Below are 22,659 nucleotides of genomic sequence, written 5' to 3'. Positions count from 1 at the left end.
AATCATCTATATTCGTTCTTTTTCAATTGATTCTTTCTCGCATATCGCTTGTTTTTTTTTTTTTTTTATTTTTTATTTTGACAGCCTTAGGGAACTCCTATTACTGTCTCTCTCTGTTTACTTTTGTAAGTAATTTTGTGAGTTGCTTATTTAGCATTTGTAGGTACAGGCCGATCCATGTAAACCTGAACTACTTCAATGGGGCATAATTTCCCTCCGAAAGCTCGTAGGAGCAGGAAAGTTATTTTAAGCCTCATCGGTCGATGTTTGCGAAGTCTGTTAGTGTGTAGTTTGGGCAAATTACTGAATTGTTCGCAGTCTCTAGCCTGAAAAAACATACAGTGCACACTTGAGAGCAGATTTTTATTGTGAAAACGTACTAAAAGACAGAGTCAACATACACGATATTCCAACAAAGGCGATAATTTTATCGACTATAAGGAATCTGGAGACAGCTGGTGTACTAAATAGTGACACTGATAAACGACCATCATTAGTACAGAGGTTACTGATAATGTTCGAAGACGCTTGGAGAACGCTTCAAGGAAATCGTCACTTCCGCTGAGCCAGGAGACAGGCGCTTCATACGGCAGATGTCAGAGTTCTGCGAAGAAATGGGCATTGCAACCATACAGAGCACACATGCTGAAAACTCGCAACAAACAGATCATGACAAAACAATGCGTTAGTGTCGATGGTTTAAGGAGTTTCTTAACCAACATTCATACATACTCTCCATAACTTGGTTTACAGATGAGTCATGGTTCCATCTGCCAGATTCCATCAACACACATAACAACAGATACTGGGCTGATGCAAATCTACATAACATACACGAAACACCACTGCATGATGGATAGATGGGAGTGTGGTGCAGGGTGTCAACTTCCAGGGTTGTGATTCTTCGGTTTCGGTTTCGATGATGAGACATGTCGTCATTGTCAGGTGCGCTGACGAACTGAACTCCTGAGGGCGGGCGGCAGTCTTAAATCCCCTCCCCCTGCGTACTTCTAGGCTTTTTGGCCCCATTTTCTTTGATATGACCGTAGACACTACAGTTTAAACTGGCATCTTCAATACGTTTGTGGAGCAGCTGGATGATGTCGAACTTAAGCAGGTTGTTTCCATCAAGATGGAGCAACGTGTTATACGTCTAAAGCTCCCGTGCAACTTGTAACCAATTTCTTTGGTGACCGAATAATCTCAAAAAATGTATGTCCCCTTCCCGATAACCTGACCTAACCCCTCCCCCGGATTTTTTCTTGTGGCGGTTTCTTGAAGCCCAGTATACAACAATAGATTACGGACAACTGCAGAACGCTCTGACGACATTACTCACGAAATAAGCAACATTGGCGAGGATACTGTTCACAAAAGGTCACGGAATATGGTAACAGAAATACGATTGTGCATCGATGCTGGTGGAGAGCATTTCCAAAGTATAGGTGATTTCCCAGTTGTGTATTATCATCTCCCAAAATTGAAAATATGTCCCGTTATTGTTTCAAATGTTATGACTCAAGCAGTTCAGATTTATATGGATCGCACTGCGTATTTCCCTCAATCTTTATTGCAACAAACATTTGAAGATGAATTATAGTGACTTTTACATCGAAATTGATATCACGGTTATCGCTGGTTGCTGTTAACCTTTTAAATTCCTACTGCTAATTTTAGCAGACTCTTTTGACGTCGACCCCAATAGCACAATAGCACAACGATCAATCACACTATCGTATTATTTCTGAAAAAATGAAGATCCTTTAAATTCTGTTGCATAGTTAGGACAGAATGTTAAAATCTGGAAAATAATTGAAATAAAACACAGCTCTGGGCTTCTTCTAAATGTATTATTAGGACCTTTGAAGATGTGAAAGAAGCTACATTGAGCTTTAGTGAGAATGTTGAGGGCGAAAGTTTCAGTCGAAGAAATGCTATCAAAGGTGTTACAAGGTGGCAGACAGTCGTAAACCCGTAAGTAGCAGGTTTATTTGCAAATTAATAACAGCGAAAGGTACCAGCAAAGAAGTCATATTTTCAGATCCTCTGGAACAAGTATAAAACATGACTGCATCGAAATATAGTGATTAACTGTCGAAGTAGAGTTCTGATTCTGCACAGCAGGAAGTAGCCGGCAGTGCTGGAAATGTTTAACTCCATGTGGATCGACCAGCTACAGAATTTCCGTACTCCATATTTGCAGTATTTTATTTCTTGACTAAAGATATAAACCGTGGGACGGACTGCTTTGTGTTCACGCTTTTGCCACGGGATAACAGAATCAGCAGTCCAGAAATTATTGGCAACTCACTCATGCGTTAACATGTAGCCTAGAAGGTGTTTCAGACATGAAAGCGATGCAGGTAATCCAGTTTAAAACAAAACAAAATCGTGCCTCAAACATTAGAGAGCTGCCGCAATTTCACACTTAGAATTTTTTTCTGGTGTTTTTTTAAAGGCTAAAAGATGTTAAGTGAACAGAATAGCATAATATTTCTGCCAAATGTCGGTAATGTAGGCAACTTCCGAAATCATCTATGGAAAAATCTTATAAATTTTTGTAAGCCATGTTTTGATTTACGTAATCTAAATTCTTCTTATTAGTATGTATATAACGAAACCAAACGAACTATCTCACTGTGATACACGTTTGTGAACACATGTAATGGTAAATGGCCAGGAGTAACTGTTGTAGTAAATATTGTTTACAGTAAATGCACTCGTGCGGATCGAGTTGTCGTTAAGAAGCTGCCGATGAAGAAGGGTCATCCATAAGTCAGTGACGAATTCGATGGCGATAAAACGTGTGCAAATGTACTAACTATTAAGACTGGAAACAAGAGCTGGCTATGAGATATCTATCTCTGACCATCGTCTGCAGATGACGTAAAGAAATTTATCGTATATGTTCGATAAAATGAGAAGTACATGTTCACATCCAGTGATACACAACGGCGCCAACAACCTACACTACGAAAAATAGATCAAGTCAGAGTAAACATCTGTTAGTCCTTTTGACTCTATTGTTAAAGCAACTGTTGCTTATTCAGTGGGAAACAACAGTGATCACAGTTTTAAATTCACTTGTAATGTTACTTATACAATCACTACCTTGATAATACAGGGTACTTATAAATGGTGGAAAAATCGAATTTTTTTAATGATTTTATTAAATTCTATAATCTTTCCTGGTTACATTTATATATACATTATAGGGTTTCAAATGAAAAATGACCTAAATATACCAAATTTTAAAGTTGTGGTCATGTATGAAGCCACACCCCCTTTCTGCTACAGAAACTAGTATTATATCGAAAAGAACTGTGAACTTCCTGTTTCCATCGATTATACGTATGATACATTGTATATGTTGGTAATTGTGCAGGTTTCTAGTGCCTGTAAATGATTATCTTTGCTAGTATTTACTTTTGTTTCGCTGAAGCAGTTTGTTCACATGTTACTGAATGTTTGTTGCCCAAGTGCGACATATATTTGTAGAAGTACATATCCTTTAGTATGCAATAAATAGGAACTATGCCACGTATCAAGAAATTCAATAAAAGGATTTCCGTGGTAACAAGTTCACAAAAAAACAAACCATACTTTTGAAAGTAACCTATATATCAGTTCTTCAGGGAAGAAACTCCAGATGGCACGCCTCCTGGTGATTCAAATATTCGTGTTAACAATGACGCTGTTTGTAATGGATTTGTTGTTGTTGATGTGGGCACCTTATCTTCTTTGATAAAGGAAGTGGTGAAATGTAAACAATGTGCTGGTGTAGGCTGTCTGGAAATAACTGAACAACAAAGTAACAGGAAGGGCTTAGAGTCAAAATTAGTTGTTCTGTGTAGATCCTGCAATAAATCTACCTCGAAAATGACTTCGAACATTGAGTATAATTCTTATGTTGTGAATTTGAAGATCGTGTATGCAATGCGTGCAATAGGAAAATCAAAAAAGGCTGCTCAAACGTTTTGTGGTTTGGTGGACCTTCCTCCTCCTCCCAGTATGTTCAGCAAGTACTTAAAAATACATTTAGGTGCCTTGACGGTTGTGTCTATAGCATTTATGACACGTGCAGTAGAAGAAACTGTAAATATTAGTGGAACCAGAAACATGTTGTTGAATTTGAAGTGACATGGCAACGTCGAGGACATCGTTCCTTGAATGGTATTGTAAGTGCTACTTCTCTGGAGAATGGAAAAGTTGTTGACGTTGAGTGCTTATCTAAGTACTGCCACACCTGCCATGGTAACACTGAAGGACATATTGAACATCAGTTTTCTAAAAATTATGATGCTTACACTAGAGGTATGGAGTGTGATGGAGCTCTAAAAATATATCATCGGTCGGTGCCCGTTTATAACGTTACATATACGAAGTAGCTAGGCAATGGGGACTCCAAAGTTTTCAATAAAATTAATGAGTTCAATGTTTATGGTGATACCTCGGGAAAACAAAACTGGAGGGTTGTGGACATGTGCAAAAGAGGATGGGTGCTAGATTGAGGAAGCTACAAAGAGAACTGAAAGGAAATTTGTTATCCCTGTCTGGCCGAGGCCCATTGACAGAAACTGAAATAGACCTCCTTCAGACTTATTATGAACTAGCCATTAGACGAACTGCACCTCTGAATGATGTTACAGCAATGAGAAAAGCTGTATGGGCCATCTAATTTCATAAGTTGTCCACAGATGACCACACTGTTCACAGACTTTGCCCTAAAGGAGCCGATTCTAGATGTGGTTACCAAAAAGCAAAAGAAAGTGGTCAGATATACCATCATAAGCATTCTCTTCCCGAGCTGTTATGAATGAAATAAAACCGTGTTTTAGAGACCTGAGTGACCGTGTTTTGCTTAATACATGTCTTCATGGGGGCACTCGGACTAAATACATTAAAAGTTGGTGTACTAGATGAAGTGATATGTTTCAATGATGGAGTGATAAGAAGGTTGGAAGTCTTGAGAAATTTTAGTCATAAGATGTGGCTCTGATATGGAAGATCAGTTGCTTGCATGTGACAGACAACGGGTGCATGAAGCTGAAAGATTCGCTCTTCACGTTACCAAAAAAGCAATAAATGCTAAAAGAAATGCTAAGAGGAAGCTTGAAGATGAAGAAATCCTGCAGTATGAAGACTATGCTTCAGGAATGTTCTGAGGCACAGTTTAATTGAACACATATCTTCGTTTGCAATTTCTCACAAGTTGTATTTTTCAGAATTCAGGTACAAATATTTCCTAAAGTTTATAAAGTATTGCTCTAATTTTTTCTTCTGCAACTTGTAATAGTCCGTACTTATGTAGTAGACCTACGCTTTAGTGCAGAATCAGCTAAATTATAGAAAAAACAACATTTTTATAAGGAAAAAAATTATAAAAATTAAAATGTAAGATGTGATACTTTTTAATCCTTGTAATATAAATAATAGCTGGAATTAAGTAAGTCTAGTACCTCAGCCATCATGTAATGCATATTTGGTAAAAATTTGGTCTCCTTAAAATGTATAACATTGGATTAAATAGTACCTCAATTTGAGGAAGTATTTTGGAAAAAAATGCATCGGTTTCTTTGTAATTTTTTAATAACCCTAAGCAGGTTCAAAAATTTTAAAATACTTGTAATTTTTTTAGAAAGTGTGCTTCATTTCCTGATATCAACAAAAAATCTGTAAAACATATACACTATAAACAGTGCCTGAAAGAAATAGGTGTTGATTTTTACATAATATTGAGCCAGAAAAGTAGAATGTCTCCTTGAACTAAGCAGCTTTTCAGTATCTTTTAAAATCCTCTCGGTGACGGCTTTGTGCCTCTTAACGCACCTCTTTTAATATGGCAACTGATTTTGTTAACAGCTACTACTGCGTAATTACTTCATTTGTTGAAAGAGTTGCTGAGTAAATGTACTGTTGCGAGAGAGTGTGTGAAATGTCTTTCCTTCCTGTAATATAGTTGTCTGTGCCTGATAATTCTTTGGGGTTGAAAGTTACATAGTGCTGAATATTACACTAACTTGGTCTCTGTGTTATTGTAAATCCGTTCATTAATTATTTAATATTTCACTGCATATTTTTGCAAAGCGAGATAAATTTGTTTCCACCCAACCGCGATATTATTGCACTTGCCGTCTCTTGACGGTTGTCGGAAACACATGATGACGTTGCAGTAGACAAGTACAGTGGCGATGCAGCGCCGTGTGATTGCCTTCAAGGCAGCTGTGCATATACTATCAAGTGGTTCAGCGTGTCCTCGTGAAATATCTCGATAAAAGTTCTTCGTAACCGACCGAAGCGTCATTACTCACAGGTGCAATAATAATGTGGGCGACGAATAGGAAACTTTGATCTAAATTGTTATAATATAGGATGCGGTGCTTAAATCCGGACAAATTTCAGTTTTAATTTGCCGCTAAATTGTAGTTCCTCCGGAGATCACGATTGGCGTTCTTGAAAACCATAGGCATGTAGTACAGTGAGAACCTCAAAATGTCCGAGATGTTACGGACAGTTGCAGAGTACAACTGAAGAGCCGCGATTATCGTAAGTCTTCGCGCTGGGCGTTCCCCACTGAAATAATTCGGTTCACCGTGTACCCGAGATTAACTGTTTCCGATATCATGTCCAAGTATCCGGAGAAGTGTGGGGTTTGCGTCCTAGATATTATGTCCAGTGAGGAACAAACTGTCGCAAAAGAAGTTTATCTGCAAGTTTAGACGAATATCGTGAAACCACGAATGGTAACTGTGGCCTCGGGGAGACAATATGTCTTTCAACGGGGCGGTACACCGTTTCATAAGAGCCATTTAGTCCAAAACTGGCTCTCGGATAACGTCGACGTGTTCTGCTCAATGGAGTTCTGACCCTCGAATAGCCCAAATTTGAGCCCCGCCGACTACTATTTTTTGAGTGTAGTCGAAAGACTTAGCATTAAGACGAGGCACCCGATTGTCGCATCTCTATGCACCGCTGTCGAAGCAGCATTCGCACATATGAACAGCGCTGTTTTAAAGGGTGCGTGCGATCGCTTCAGGACAAGATTGGAGGCGGTCATTACGACTGAAGAGGGTTACTTCGAACTATTTTACTCTTGAAAGATACCACTACTTGTATGTAAAAGTATTTTCATTTGTACTTTCTTTTATTATATTTCTTTTAAAAATAGTTTCATTTCTCCGGATTTAAGCGCCACACCGTGTAGTTACGAAATCCAGCTTGGTGAACGAGACGTTGTCTGGAATATTCATCGTGTTTAATGTTTGGAGGGGGGTGACTATTTGATCGTATGTCATTGCTGGCCGGGAGGCCCCAACCTGGGAAGTTCGGCCGCCAAGTGCGAGTCTCTTATTGCAGTCGACGCCACATTGGGCGATTCGCGTGCCGGTGATGAGGAAGAAATGAGGAGGAGGACAACACTTAGTCCGCGAGCGGAATTCGGGCCCGCTGCATGGGAGGCAAGCACGCTACCATCCAGCTAAGCAGTAGTATAATTACAAGCGATAATGACAGGTTGCACTGTTTCTAATATCACGTACTAGTCCAATAGCATGTAACTTAGTTGATTAAGCTTGCAACTACGATCTGATTAGTATAAGCAATAGCTTATTCAACACAAGATACATAGTGTGGTCGATTCATTCCTATACAGCAGTTGAATATGAGTTAAAATGTTCTCGTCCGTAGTCGCAGTCTGTTTATGAACGAACTGAGCCGCTTAGTCATGAGTAAACGGTAAAGAGCTGAACGACTCCTGTTCTTCTCTTGCTTACCTCTTGTCAGGAATAGGAGACACCTAGCAATTAAGTAATACTAGGAATAAAATAATAATATGTGATGAACAATTTTAATTATAGAATATCAACGGAATAGGTCCGGCCAGAGACATGCACGCGAAGCAGAACAAGAAGGAATGCGCAGCAGTTAAATCTTATTGTAGCTCATGGAGAAGGAGAAATGGATTTGGACACTATTCCACAGTTGCGAGACAAATATGAATTCCGTAATAATAAAAATATTTCAAAGTCTTAAACATGGCTGTGAAACAGCAAATGTTTTCAACCTCTTCAATAAATACTGTATATACGGTTTTTTACATATCTACTACACTCATTGGCTTGACACTATTCATTATTTTTCTCTTCAGCGTATACAGAAGCGTCATGACAACCGCACGCGATGGCAGTAAGCCATTAGATCGTAGAACAATGAGGCAGATCACATCACAGTCTGAAGCTTGATATACCCGCCATTCTTTGTACACTTTCTGATTCGATCTCAAACGTAAATAAGAATTGTACACTTCAACCAAATGAAACCTTGCTCTACAAAAAGGGCTTCAAAATTAAGCGATATAGCGCAAAATTAAAGGACACTAAAAGCAATAAGAGGTTAAAAAGTCTGATGGAAAATTATTAGCTGAAAAAGCTTCGGGTTGGCTACACATGCGTTAATTCGCTCGCTTTTAACTCAGTGGAATATCAAGTAAGGAAAAATGTTGCAACATTACAGAAATATTGGTAAATGCGACAGGGACTATTCATGACATTATACACATTTTCTGATGTTCTACTCCAAATTCGAATCTTGTCAAGATATGAATGTATGTTCATACGTTTTATTTCGATGAATCTCCATCTTACTACCTGCGAAAATACTGACACTAATACAATACTTTCCGCCATATCGACAAACATTTTGAAAACGGAGAGAATATAATCTACTTCCAGCGGCATTCTAATTATAGGAAGAGAAAGAACAGAAGAAATATAAATAAAAATATGGGAAGGGAGTCTAGTTTTTACCGCTGCGACGAGAGCAACGAAGCGGTCATTAGACACGGAGCTCAAGCGCCAAAGGAAGCCGGCTGGCCTCTTGTCAAAGGAACTACACGACCCCGGCATTTGGTTTGAGCGACTGAAGGAAATTACCGGAAATCTAAGTGTGGATGACCGGGTGGAGATCTGAACCACAGTCCTCCGAACTGCGAGACGATTATGATTGCACTAGTCTGCTCGGTAGGTTTTAATTACAAAATGAATGAGGTAATGGGTGCGACATTGCTTTATATGTGACTAAAGACTAATTCTTTTCTTCAGTATTTGTCCGCCCGTGGCAGGGTGGCTTAATGATCAAGAACTGGCACGCCTGAATATGAATTTTTTTTTAATTTCAATTTATTGGACGGACGCCTTATCAACCAACTTGGGTTGCCCTAATTATGGAAATCTGTGTGCGTCACCTATCTGTGATGAGCGTAAACATATTGTGTGTTCATATTACAGCTGTTTGTGTACTATGTGTCTGAGACGAAATGGGAAACCAACACTACATTCGTCAAAACTAGTAGGGAAAACCTCCTAAGGCCACACAGAGACTAGCCGGTGTACCAGACCGACCCGACGCTGCCTTCCTTTCTCACAAACAAACGCCTTAAACGTTAAGCTATTCGAGATGGTAGTACACTGTAATGTGTCCCACAAAATACAATGAAGAGAAAATGATGTGACTGTTCAAAGTCGATTGTTTGAGTGGTGGGCACATCACATAGACGACGATAAGGAGAAAACAGTTGGCTGCTGACCTCAATGATGCTGTTGTTGTTGCTGTGGTCTTCAGTCCTGAGACTGGTTTGATGCAGCTCTCCATGATACTCTATCCTGTACGAGCTCCTGCATCCCCCAGTACCTACTGCAACCTACATCCTTCTGAATCTGCTTAGTGTATTCATCTCTTGGTCTCCCTCTACGATTTTTAACCTCCACGCCGCCCTCCAGTACTAAATTGGTGATCCCTTGATGCCTCAGAACATGTCCTACCAACCGATCCCTTCTTCTGGTCAAGTTGTGCCTAGATTGTGGTCAGAGTCCACATCTGCCCCTGGAAATGTCTTACAATTTAAAATCTGGTTCCTAAATCTCTCTCTTACCATTATATAATCTATCTGAAACCTTCTAGTATGTCCAGGGTTCTTCCATGTATAAAACCTTCTTTCATGATTCTTGAACCGAGTGTTAGCTATGATTAAGTTATATTCTGTGCAAAATTCTACCAGGCGGCTTCCTCTTTCATTTCTTAGCCCCAATCCATATTCACCTACTACGTTTCCTTCTCTTCCTTTTCCTACTGTCGAAATGCAGTCACCCATGACTATTAAATTTTCGTCTCCCTTCACTACCTGAATAATTTCTTTTATCTCATCATACATTTCATCAATTTCTTCATCATCTGCAGAGCTAGTTGGCATATAAACTTGTACTACTGTAGTAGGCGTGGGCTTCGTGTCTATCTTGGCCACAAGAATGCGTTCACTATGCTGTTTGTAGTAGCTTACCCGCACTCCTATTTTTTTATTCATTATTAAACCTACTCCTGCATTACCCCCATTTGATTTTGTATTTATAAACCTGTATTCACCTGACCAAAAGTCTTGTTCCTCCTGCCACCGAACGTCGCTAATTCCCACTATATCTAATTCTAACCTCAATGATATGTAAGTTTATAATATTCTCAAAGCTATGTGTCATAGCTGGAAAATAGTGAGCTCCGTGACCCATGACCGTGTAATTCTTACGGTTGATGCAAAGGAGATAATGATAGTAATCGGATTTCTTTAATTTTATAGGCTGCAAGCTCGAATGATGTACGTAGTAATTTGGAAACTACAGCACGCTAATAGCGTGCGATCGTTAACACCACCAACCCGATCACTTCCCACTGGCTTAATACGCTGAAATCACATATTAATTATTCCGCTATTAAATAAAACAGAGAGAAATTTCCAATATATTGTAATTAATTTATTATCGGATGTGGTAATGAGTGGTATATGACCTACTCAACCTGAGGCCGACAAGATAGAGAGGACAGTCATTCCAGGCAAGCGTTAAGACAAGAGTTGAAACAAAAGTAAGTCGTACATCAGTTTTTCAAACAGCTGATTCACGAAATTCACAGAGATGCGTTAGAGATGTACTCTCTGCTGTATGGTTACGCCTTAGGCTTTAAATTGTTTTAAAATCATTTTTCACAATGTTCAAGCCTCGAAAGAGTGTTATTTCACGATGGTTGTTTCCGTAGACCAGGACTGTTGAAATACTGTTATGGACTGTGCTAACTGCGTACGGACAAGCTTAGTCTGCAATTATTTTGGACTCTCTCCGCGAATCTGTTCAGACGTTACGTACGTACGTTGCCTAATTCCGCCCTTGTTGCACTATGCGTGTCTCGCATGGTGAGTGGCAGAGGCATCCTCATTCACGCGATGTCGCCACTGTCCAGTTTCTCAGGGACGTTTGCAGTTCTGTGTGGAGTCAGTCTGCCGGCCTGGTAAATGACGTTGCGACCCACTCCAAGGGACACCTCCCTACCATACCGTTTCTTTGCGAATCGCCCTGCTACAGAGTTATCCATCTTCGGTCTACATCTACATGCACCCTACAAAGCACTGTAAAATGCGTGGTACAGGGTGCTTGTCATTGTACTACATGTTGAGATTTAGCCTCATTCCAATCGAGTCTGGAGCACGGGAAGAATGATTGCTTGAACACCTTTATCCACACCGTAAGTATCGTAATGTTGTGTTCACAGGTCCTACGGTAACGACGCGTAGACAGCTAAACACTGCCTCTAGATTCTTTGTTTAATACTCGTTCTTGAAACTCCCGAAAATCGACATGAATTAGTTGATTGACATCTAGCCTCAACAGTCAGCAAATGTAGGTTTTTCGGCATTTCCGTGACTCTCACCAGTGACACAAATAAATTTGTGATCATTTGTGCCGCCCTTCTTTACATGCGATCAACAGTCCTTGTCAGTATATCGCACAAATGCGTGGGACCCGTACCAAACGTGACTAACATGATATGCACACTTGATTTTTATGCAATTTTCTTTATAGACTGAATCAGGCTCGCAGTATACTGCCAAAGAGCCTAAACCTGCAGCTGTCTTACCTATGATTATGGGTGGATGATAAATCGCATTTCACTTCACTACAAACTGTATTTGTATCAGTTGATTGATTCCACTTGTGACTCATTGGTGTTGTAACTATCGGATATTTATTTTCTGCGCTTTGTGAAGTGGCCAACTTTAAATTTCTGCGTACTTAAGGAAAGTTGCCATCGCTGCACCACTCTGAAGCGATATTCTGGTCAACATTGAAAGATTCTGCTTCGCTATTATCACAGTTTTCACCCTCGCGTATCTTTATTGCACAAAAATGCCTAAATCGTTGTCTCCACATCAGTCGGTGTAAGCATGCCTGAACTGAGCTAACTACACTTGGCCCCTATCCCTATTATTGTAGTTAGAGCCAAACAATGTAAGGACCTGCGAAACAAGAACGCGCTCCCGTGTAATTCATATGAAGTTTATTGCGGGTATTCTTCTTACATGAGGTACTAGGAAGGCCAGAACTAATTCGTGAAAAAGTAGAGACTTTTCTCCGTTTCTTCATTTCGACAGAGTCGAGATCTTTTCGTTTCTCTCACAAACAATAGCACACCATTTGCTATCCTCGTTGCCATCACAGGGTTGCATATACTTCCAATTGCTTCAAAATGACTATCAGCCTTTGCACCATCATTGCGTGAAAAACACCAAAGTGTATTTTATGATACTGGTCAGCTGGTTGGCAAGCTGTTTTCTCCCTCACGAGCCTAATGCGCCTACAAATAAAGAAGAAGGGGCTCGACGTTACACACAAATTAACTTTTATCAAAACTGAAGCTCACATACCCAGAACTTATGCGGAGGAAATAAGTGTTCTAATACAGCTATATTCCTGTCTTCACCGTACTGCCCCACCGTTTGATTAAAACATACTTTCAGGGGGTGAAGATAATGACTCAGTAAGTCTTAAAAAACTAAAAGATAACTTTACTGTGACATAAGAACAAAAGAATAATCAAAATACAGGCAGTTTGTTCTAGGGTGCACATATTTGCGTATCGGTACAATCAGAATCAGATTCTGTCAAACATTCATTACGATGTGATTATTCACCTCCTTCCAGCATAATTTATTGGTACATTGTTCACGGGGGACCGGCCGGATGTCGACGTCCAACAGGCATAATATTTCGGCTAGTGACCACATTGCTGCTACCATCAGGTGCTCTGATGAACTGACTGATTAGGGGCTGGAGCGATATATCGACGAGACCTTCGTCAAATAGCCACACGGAAGAGACAAGCTGAATGATTTCCTCATAAATCTCAATTCACACCAGAACATAAATTTCATTTCTGAATTCTAATCGTGTGGAGTACTCCCCTTTCTAGACGTAAACACTCTTTTGCAAGTGGATTCAGTAAACCACATAGCCCAATAATCCTACAGCACGGAATATCCAAATCCTTGTGCTTCCGCTGCTCTACTCATCCCGTGTATCTAAAGAAATAATCAGCAGTGTTTCCCAGCCGAGTGAGTGTGGCAATGCAGACCTCCACTTAGAATACGGCCCAATTCCGGCCTTCCTCCGTTTAGCGGTGAGCAACCACTGAGACCGAACCGAACCAGAGCGGTGCTAACTTAACGAACCAGGACGCTGTCGTACCTCCTCACGGGACGCGGAGCATTAAGTTGCTTGGTGATCAGTAAGGAAATTACAGTGAGGTGACAAAAGAGTCATGGGATAGCGATACGCACACAAACAGATCGCGGTAGCACCGCTTGCACAAGTTATAAAAGGCAGGAGCACTGCAGGAGCTGTCACTTGTACACAGGTGATTCATGTGAAAAGGTTTCCGGCGCTGTTACGACAGCACGACGGAATTAACATACTGCGGTCGCGGAATGATGCTTTGGAGCCAGACACACCGGACATTCCATTTCGGAAATCGTTAGAGAATTAAGTGTTCCGATATCGACAATGTCAAGAGTGTGCCGAGAATACCAAATTTCAGGCATTACCTCTCACCACGGCATCGCAGTGGTCGATAGCCTTCACCTAACGACCGGGAGCATTGGAGTAGCTGACAGTAACACTGTGTTAAATAACCGCAGACTCAATGTAGGACGTACGATGAACGTATCCGTTAGGACAAAGCGTAGAAATTTAGCGTTAATGGGCTATGACAACAGACGACTGACGTAAGTGCCTTTGCTAATAGCATGGACTCACTCGCAGTGCTTCTCCCGGGCTCGTGACGGTATCGGATGGACACTAGGCGACTGATAAACAGTGCTCTGGTCAGATGAGTCCCGATTTCAGTTGGTAGGAGCTGATAGTAAGGTTCGAGTGAAGTGCAGACACCACAAAACCATGGACCCAAGTTGCCAACAAGGCACTGTTCAAGCTAGTGGTTTCTCCATAATTGTGTGGCCTTTGTTCCCAAGGACTGGATGGGATTTTTATGGATGATCGGGCCACATTTGCTCGCGATTCATTTGAAGAGTATTCTGGACAATTCGAGCAAATAGTTTGGCCACTCACATCACTCGACATGAATCTCATCGAACATTTATTGGGCATAATCGAGAGAATCGAGAGAATCGAGAGAATCTCCACAGACAACACTTTCTCGTTTACGGACGGCTATAGAGGCAGCAGGGCTCAATCTTTTTGCAGAGGACTTCTGACGACTTTTTAAATGCACCCCATATCGAGTCCCTGCACTCCGCTGGGATAAAGAAGGTTGGACACGATATTAGGAGGTATATCATAACTTTTGTGGCCTCACTGTACATTGGGCTTTCGATTACCCAATGAAAGTGCGCAAAGCTCATTTAATTATCAGAATCGAATTATGACAAAAATCAACGGAATCCAAACTTTGTACATTGCACTTTAAGTAAATGTTAAATGAGGCAGAAAGCCTTTTCCACGGTTTTCCTAGGTCTTCTGTGAACCGTGCAGAGTAGGAAGGCTTGTAATTATCGTTATCGTTTGTTAAAAGGAATCATCCAGCCTCATGAATAGCTAACAATCAGCAGAAGTACTGAATTAAGACGATCTCATGAAATACCGTTACTGTAACTCAAGAAATCAAAACTTAATGAAAAACCATGTTTTATGGAAACAAGCGTATAGTACTTTGCAATCATACTGATTCAAAATAAAAAGAAATGGTAAGGCAACAATTTGCTGTGCAATCTTCAAACTCTTTTTTCAAATCATACGTAAATCCCAGTTCAATCTTTGTCATTGGAAGAGAAGAAATGAACTTCATCCCTAATCAGCGTGAGAAAGGAAACAACAGTGAAATCTTTGAGAATCAAAAGACAGTACTTTTTAATCAAGACTGGAAGTAAATGGCTCGACCATTGGTTATATAGATAGTCCAAGTCTCTCACCATTGTCGGCGATTGTAGTGTATAACTTAGGAGTACAGATTATTCTGAAAATTAAGTTACGATTGCCCAATTGGCACGGCACTTATATTTCTGCTTTGACAGCCATCCATAGAAGCTATGTGTCATTTCTATTGCAGGGTTCAATGCTACCAACGACCCCCACTCGCTGATTCACGTGCGATAATAAAACGAAACGTAATGTGATTCACACCCTCACTTCGTCGGTGAACTCGTACTGAAGTAGATGGAAACGTAGGTTCGGTATGTATTGATTACGATACCATAAAATAAGCGGTTCAGTGCAATAATCTGTTTCAAGTATTTTACAATGAAATTTTGACGTACAATATTACGAAAATGAAAGCACGTCAAGTAATGTACAAAGCTCTTTAAAGAGTCTTCAGCTCTAGACAACGTGATACCGTAGTATGTCGGCATTCAACTCTTACCTTGTGTGTTTTTTACTTCATGAAATTTAATTGCCTGACAGGGAATCCCTTGAATGCGAAGTTGCAAGTTCAATCATTAGTAAAGGTCATTTGAAAATGTTATTATGACAGGAAAAATATTAGCTGCTAATGATTCACCCTGTTCACAACGAAAGTGATAGAAAATGTGTGACTGGGAGGTGCAAAGATCAACCATTTATTGGATCTATGTAGTACACTTCACAAAATGGATATTGTCGACATTCAAGAAATGTTCAAAACAAGCCATTAACTTGCACCATAAACACCGAACGAAAAATGGCGCGACACAGTGATCACAAAAGGTTCGCACCATCAAGATCGAAGCGAAATCCTTGGGAGTCACAAACTGTACAGGACGTTCAACTGGGTATCCACTCTTAATGAATGCATATAGAATCGTATTGGTGGAAAGGGGCCGATGAGAACTAATGGAATGTGATGGCATGCAAATGAATGGGAAACAGTCTGTCGCGCAGCTTATCGTGAAACTATCTATCTTTTACGGCATAGCTGCAGATAATGCAATAATATGTTTTATAGGCAAGGAAAAAAACACCCAGACGCTTAATTTGTCCAGTGATTACAGGTGGTATGAATTGCAAAGTCATATACTGTTTAGGAGGGATAATTTACTCTACAGGAGTGAGATTTGTGTACGCAAACTAGGAATGATGCAAAAGAAAGTTATTTTGACGTGTTACTGGCGAAAAGCAGTGGTAATACCATAATTGTAGTTCTCGTACGTCCATTTTCTCACTGCTGTGACGTAAATATTCCCTACTGCCGTTGCAAGATCAGACACATGAGAAAGAATCGTTGGAGGTAGAGTATCTCCAGCTTCTCGCAGCACAGTAAATAACTTTCCCGACAATTTACCATCCAGATTAACAGTCGGTATAATTGTATATGAATGCGTTAAGGCATTGTTTTAGCTGATTTTGATGGAACTCTCTTGATACGTCTAATTATCAGGGGTCCTTTCATACGAATTTACTCTTCAAATCCCTACTGATCCGAGCTCTGAAAACAAATTCCTTACTGAACTATGGGATAAGTTTGTTCATACCATCTACAAATTTTCGAACCGATTTCATAGTTTGCTGTGCATCGCCAAGCTAACGCTTTGTCTGAAACTGAGTTATCTTACGTCTTCCAATTCTGTAGGACTGTTTGAAATCTTGTAATTTATGTCGCGCGCAATTTGATGTATATAACGTAGGAAGATCATTATCATGCACATACTGCAAATTGTATCAAGCGTACTTGAAATATGCAAACATCAGTTTTTGTAACAACTGTGTCTTGTCCTCCCTTGAATAACCGTAGTTTTTCTTATGACTACACGGTCATCTTGCTGCTGCCTTATTCGAAATCCATTCCTTTTTTTTTTTTTACTTTGTTTCCGATGACCTTCCATGTACGTAATTATAATTAGTACCTGCTTCTTGGACAGGATTTTGCTTTAAATGCGTTTCACTGGAGACGGGATTTGTGGCTCCCTGTACGACAAGTATGATGAACTACGTGTCTCGACATCTGTTTCAGTGTCACTTTCAATTGTTAAACATGTGTCGTCATCATTGTTCTCCTCATGTACATTGTCCGCAGAGTCTTCGTACACGACGCCATACATTCCACTGAGTCATCCTGCAGAAACGCTAGCATTTCATCTGCCACTTCATCTCACTCTGCGGAATTTCTTGGGTTCCTTTCTGACGAAAAGTCAAATTCGGCAACTGTTGATGTACATATAATGCAGTGTTTGCTTTGGTTATTGTTGTCGCTGTTCTGCTCTGTATTAATACCACTAGCACTGTTTCACTGTTGCGCGTTATTCGTCGGCTAAGCAGTTCAACTATGTTCCGTAGCCTCATGCTGTGCTCCCCATTTGTTGCGGCGTAATGCCAAGCGCCGGCACACCAGTCGGGAACGATAGGGAAGGGGCAGGAGAAGGCTGTGAGAAGAGATCAGCCAATCGCAAGCTGACCGGACCTCACTCCAGGACGACAACGCGACAGCAGCGGTCCCTGTATGAGAGGACATAAGTGCCGCGACCGACTGGTGACGGCCGAGTCCAATAGCAGCTTCAAGGTTAGGCACTTGGATAGCAGCGCCATTGCTAAATCACTTCGCTTGTACTCTCTATGTAGCACAGACTTAGAACTGTCTATACTCGAGAAGATTCATTATTTCGTATGTCGCCATTTGCTTGCGACGCATCTGTGTAATAAAACTCGTTAATACGATTTGTTTGAATGTTTGTCTAGCGGACCTAGAATGCAGGCTTCCTTGTCTCCACACCATTGGATACCGCCAGTCCCGCCTCCCGTTGCCAGTAGCAGCCAATTTTGTAGTTTCATGGTAGACAATATGTGGGGCGTCTAATTCCATAAACTTATTTGGCTTTTTGCAACCTCAGACTCTAGGGATTCATTGTGAGTCTTCAAACACTAGACAGAACCTGCTCTTCGATTACGAGTCCGAGAGCAAAAACAACTTTTATAGTCACAGAAATTTAGATTTTATAAATACGATTAACATTAGACAGGACGTATGGGTGTACCATAACTGTCTGCGAAATGTGTTGCAAATAGAGATAGTAGTAAAGAAGTAATTCATTAAAACGTTTACTTGATGATGAAGTTTTCCTGCATGAAGAGCGACAATATGGTAAGCAGCAATCGTTTTTCCTGCCATCATTTTGTGCTGGTGTCATCGAGATAAAGTTTCGTAAAGGATTGAAATTATTAGTAAAGTTTGTAGCAAGTTACCAGTGCTCTCATTCTCATATACTGGATGAAGATGGGGTGGGTATTTGCACAAGGTGAGTTGCGCTGCCTCAAGACATTTACACTGCTCCTGACAGTAATACTTGTGTAACTGTGTTAACACTTTGACTACCAATATTGTTTCAAAAACACTAATTTATGGTTATTTCAATTAATGTCTTAGTCAGAACTAACAATACGAAAAGAGCAAATGCAGCCGTTTCGTTTTACAAGGCGTGGGGCGGCAGGGGGGTGGGGGGTAGCACATACAGGATTTTTCCTAAGTACCTTCAGGGTTTCAGAAGACGACTACGCAAAACTACAAGACATAATGAAGACCGACTCACATCTGCATGTTTGTAACTCACACCATAGGTGATCAACATGGTCTTTGTTTGTGATGTGTGAAGCGTCAGTTCGTGGGTGCAAGTCGTTGACAAAATGTGTCCGAGAAGACGCGAACGCAGCGTGCTTTGGGAATCTGGTGGTTGGCTTGTCTATCAGCAGGTGAGAACTAATTCAATGTGACAGCACAGAGACGAGTGATAACAATGCAACTTGAAGGCTGCACAACCTACAGTTGCAATCTGCTAACCATTAGTATGCTTACTTTTACAAGTGGGTCACCACTGATAACAGCAATAACAAGCAACACATTCCGATTAGTTCTCTGATAACCTATCGTTGGACGCATATGTTCCATTGGTATTCAAAGCGTTAAATCTTTAACGTAAGATTATACATCTTAATGAGAAGATTATGACAGAATTAATTTTTTTCATTTTGCTCAATAATCATATCAAATACTAAAAATGAAATTTTTCTTGGAAACTTTTTGGAAATTTGTGGTAAGGTCTTATTGGACCAAACTGGTGAGGCCATCGGTCCCTAAGCTTACACACTATTTTAATCTAACTTAAACTAACTTACGCTAAGAACGACATACACACACACTGTAAGTAGGTTCTTTAGGTTTTTTTATTGGTAACGCCACGTAGCGCTCTGTATGAAAATCACTGGCTGTGCTGTGTGCAGTCTGTGGCTAGTTTGCATTGTTGTCTGCCATTGTAGTGTTGGGCAGCTGGATGTTAACAGCGCATAGCGTTGCGCAGTTGGAGGTGAGCCGCCAGCAGTGGTGGATGTGGGGAGAGAAATGGCGGAGTTTGGAAATTTGTAAGACTAGATGTCATGAACTGCTATGTATATTATGATTTTTGAACACTATTAAGGTAAATACATTGTTTATTCTGAATTAAAATCTTTCATTTGCTAACTATGCCTATCAGTAGTTAGTGCCTTCCGTAGTTTGAATCTTTTATTTAGCTGGCAGTAGTGGCGCTCGCTGTACTGCAGTAGTTCGAGTAACGAAGATTTTTGTGAGGTAAGTGATTTGTGAAAGTGTGGGGCGGCGGGTGGAAAATATATGGTGTGTTATAAAATTTTGTAGAATGTAGAAAGACTTCCCGGCCGATTAACCATATGTGGGGCGGCAGGTGGAAATTAAATGTTGATATTTATTGTAATGTTGAATGTAATGTATGCTGTCTTTCGCCGTTCTCCACACTGGCTCTCTAACTACAATATTGGCAACCAGAAAGTGATTAGCAAAACGTGAAACCTGTAATTACAATTCCTAGTGCCCACTTCCTCTGAGAAACACACTTATAGCTGCAGCTTATAGCTCTGAGGAATTAGGAGATTGTCTGGGATTCATAATCAAAAACGATTTTCTAAAATAGCTGAGTATATTCTGAAAGTCACAGATGAAAAAAAAAGAATCCACACAATCTGACTAACAGGGCAGTTCAGAGTCTAATGCGCTGATGCAACTATAACTGTCCAAATTAAATATTTAAATGAATGCTCGCCATAATTTGATGATAATGTTCATCAAACGCCACGCTAAATAATGGTAGAATGTCTGTCCCGCGACGGCACGTGAAAATACGACGTACGCAAACTGAAGCTAGATAATTAAAATCATCCCAGAATTAACACTTCACTCGAAAATGATTTCATGGTTACGCGTATCCCGAGTAATTTAATACGGCATCCGAGGCTGTTTATAGCAATGATACCGACGCGACGCGACTCCCGACACAGATGGTGTGCTATTCAGCGTCTGGAGAGAACTGGGGCCTTGCTTCCTCGCGCAGCGTTCTTATATATAAAGCCGCGGTGCGGACGGCTAAGGGAACGCCTGATCAAATCGGCTCTCCCGAGTAGCCGCTGGGCTAGTAATGCACCACCTTAAGTTATTGAATAAATCATTGCTTCTTTTGCTGATGGCCGATGAAACTCTCAATTTAAATGTGCATTCAAGACACAGGTAAGTAATCATAATAAAAGTTTGACGTGGCTAAGTTAAATATTTTGGGCGAGAGAATTAATTTAATTACACTACACGCAGTAGACGAGCTCTGAACTTGCCCTTTGGAGATACGCTATCACTATAGTTTTATAGTTATTCAATTGAAACTTCTCACATCTTTATGATTATAGCGGATCTCCATTCTACTTAAATTTAAACATCCTAGCCTTATTTATTAGCCTACTTAATCTATCTTGCTTCCTTAATTTTTAAGACAAAAACCAGAAAATTATGAATTTCAACTAAAATCTTAATTTGTGAGATCCAAAGTACTGTTTCTATTAAATTATTATAGAAAAGGAATCTAAATATAAATTTTTAAATCTCTAGCTCTTTTCTGTTGCGCCAATGAGTTTTACAGAAAAACATCCAAATTTCGAAAATGGTTAAAGTTATCGAACTGATATTCAACACATATTGATTTAGCATTACTCCTGACATGCTAGAACCGTTTCAGGTTATTTGCTTGATTTTTAAAGTATTGCGCAACATTTATGACGTCAAAGCTAGTTACAGAGGACTAGGCTGGCACACAATGGAAAGACTGCTGTGAATTTACTACGGCGTGAGTAGGCTGCTTCCCTACGTCACCCTCTACTTAAATTTTTTGTTTTTAAATGTTAATGAACGAAAAAATTTTAACTACAAAAAGGTAAGCAAGAGTACAGCTTAACTCCCTATGAAAATTAAAATTGAAATGTAAACATATAGAAATATTAAAAGAAAACTGATTACCTACTTCAATTATTTAAATTGTTGGCATGTTCACTGCCTCTTAAGCAACATTATCCCTCAAAATTTAAGGAAAATCACTGAAACACTTTGTCATACATATTGCCTTAGACAAACAAACACATAAAAATATGTAAAATTATGAAAATCTTAAATCCATTAAATACATTTTTACATACACAAATTCAAAGAAAATAACACAGTTATTCAAGATACATAAACAGATGATTATATCTTAGCAGTCTTTTCTAAACCTGAAAGAAAATTTCACAAATCATTTTTACACACGTGGTTGTAGCCGCTTTGGCTGGCGTTCTACACTTCCATTCACAAGGGTAGAGGAGTGGAAGTTGCTGTGGTGTGCGTCCTTCACGTTCACTCTAAATTACATGGGGAAAGGGGAGGGGTCACTGTGAGTTGTGTCCAAGTCACTCCACGATTTCACGCAGCTACCAGCCTGCCATTATCTGGTTTGTCCTGTAGAACAAACAAAAAGAGAGCCTCAGACTCTGTTCACTTAATATCTAAGGGTGGGTCACAATGAAATGGGGATATATACATTTTATCCTTCAATATTTTGCTGGAACAAAGTTAACAGAACTTTTTCAATTTTACTCTCGCGGTTACTTAACTGTCATAAAATCGGTAAACAAATGGCTTAAAACGCCGTTAGTCACGTACTAGAGAAAATTTAGGCTCAAGGCATACAATCATGAATCCTATTTAATTTCAATTTATTATTTCTGGGCTGGAACACTGAACCAATGTTCGGTACATTCCTGATACATTTGTATTTCATTTACTTAGCTGACTCATCTTCGATTACCTTATTCTTAGAGATAGTATGGGTATATTTGATTAGCAGTTGCCGGCCGCTGGTGGCCGAGCGGTTCTGGCGCTACAGTCTGGAACCGCGCGACCGCTACGGTCGCAGGTTCGAATCCTGCCTCGGGCATGGATGTGTGTGTTGTCCTTAGGTTAGTTAGGTTTAAGTAGTTCTAAGTTCTAGGGGACTTA

This window comes from Schistocerca nitens, chromosome 6 (genome assembly GCF_023898315.1).
Source record: "Schistocerca nitens isolate TAMUIC-IGC-003100 chromosome 6, iqSchNite1.1, whole genome shotgun sequence".
NCBI classification, from domain to species: domain Eukaryota; kingdom Metazoa; phylum Arthropoda; class Insecta; order Orthoptera; family Acrididae; genus Schistocerca; species Schistocerca nitens.
The sequence above is the reverse complement of the archived record's forward strand: the minus strand, read 5'-3'. Positions refer to the sequence as shown.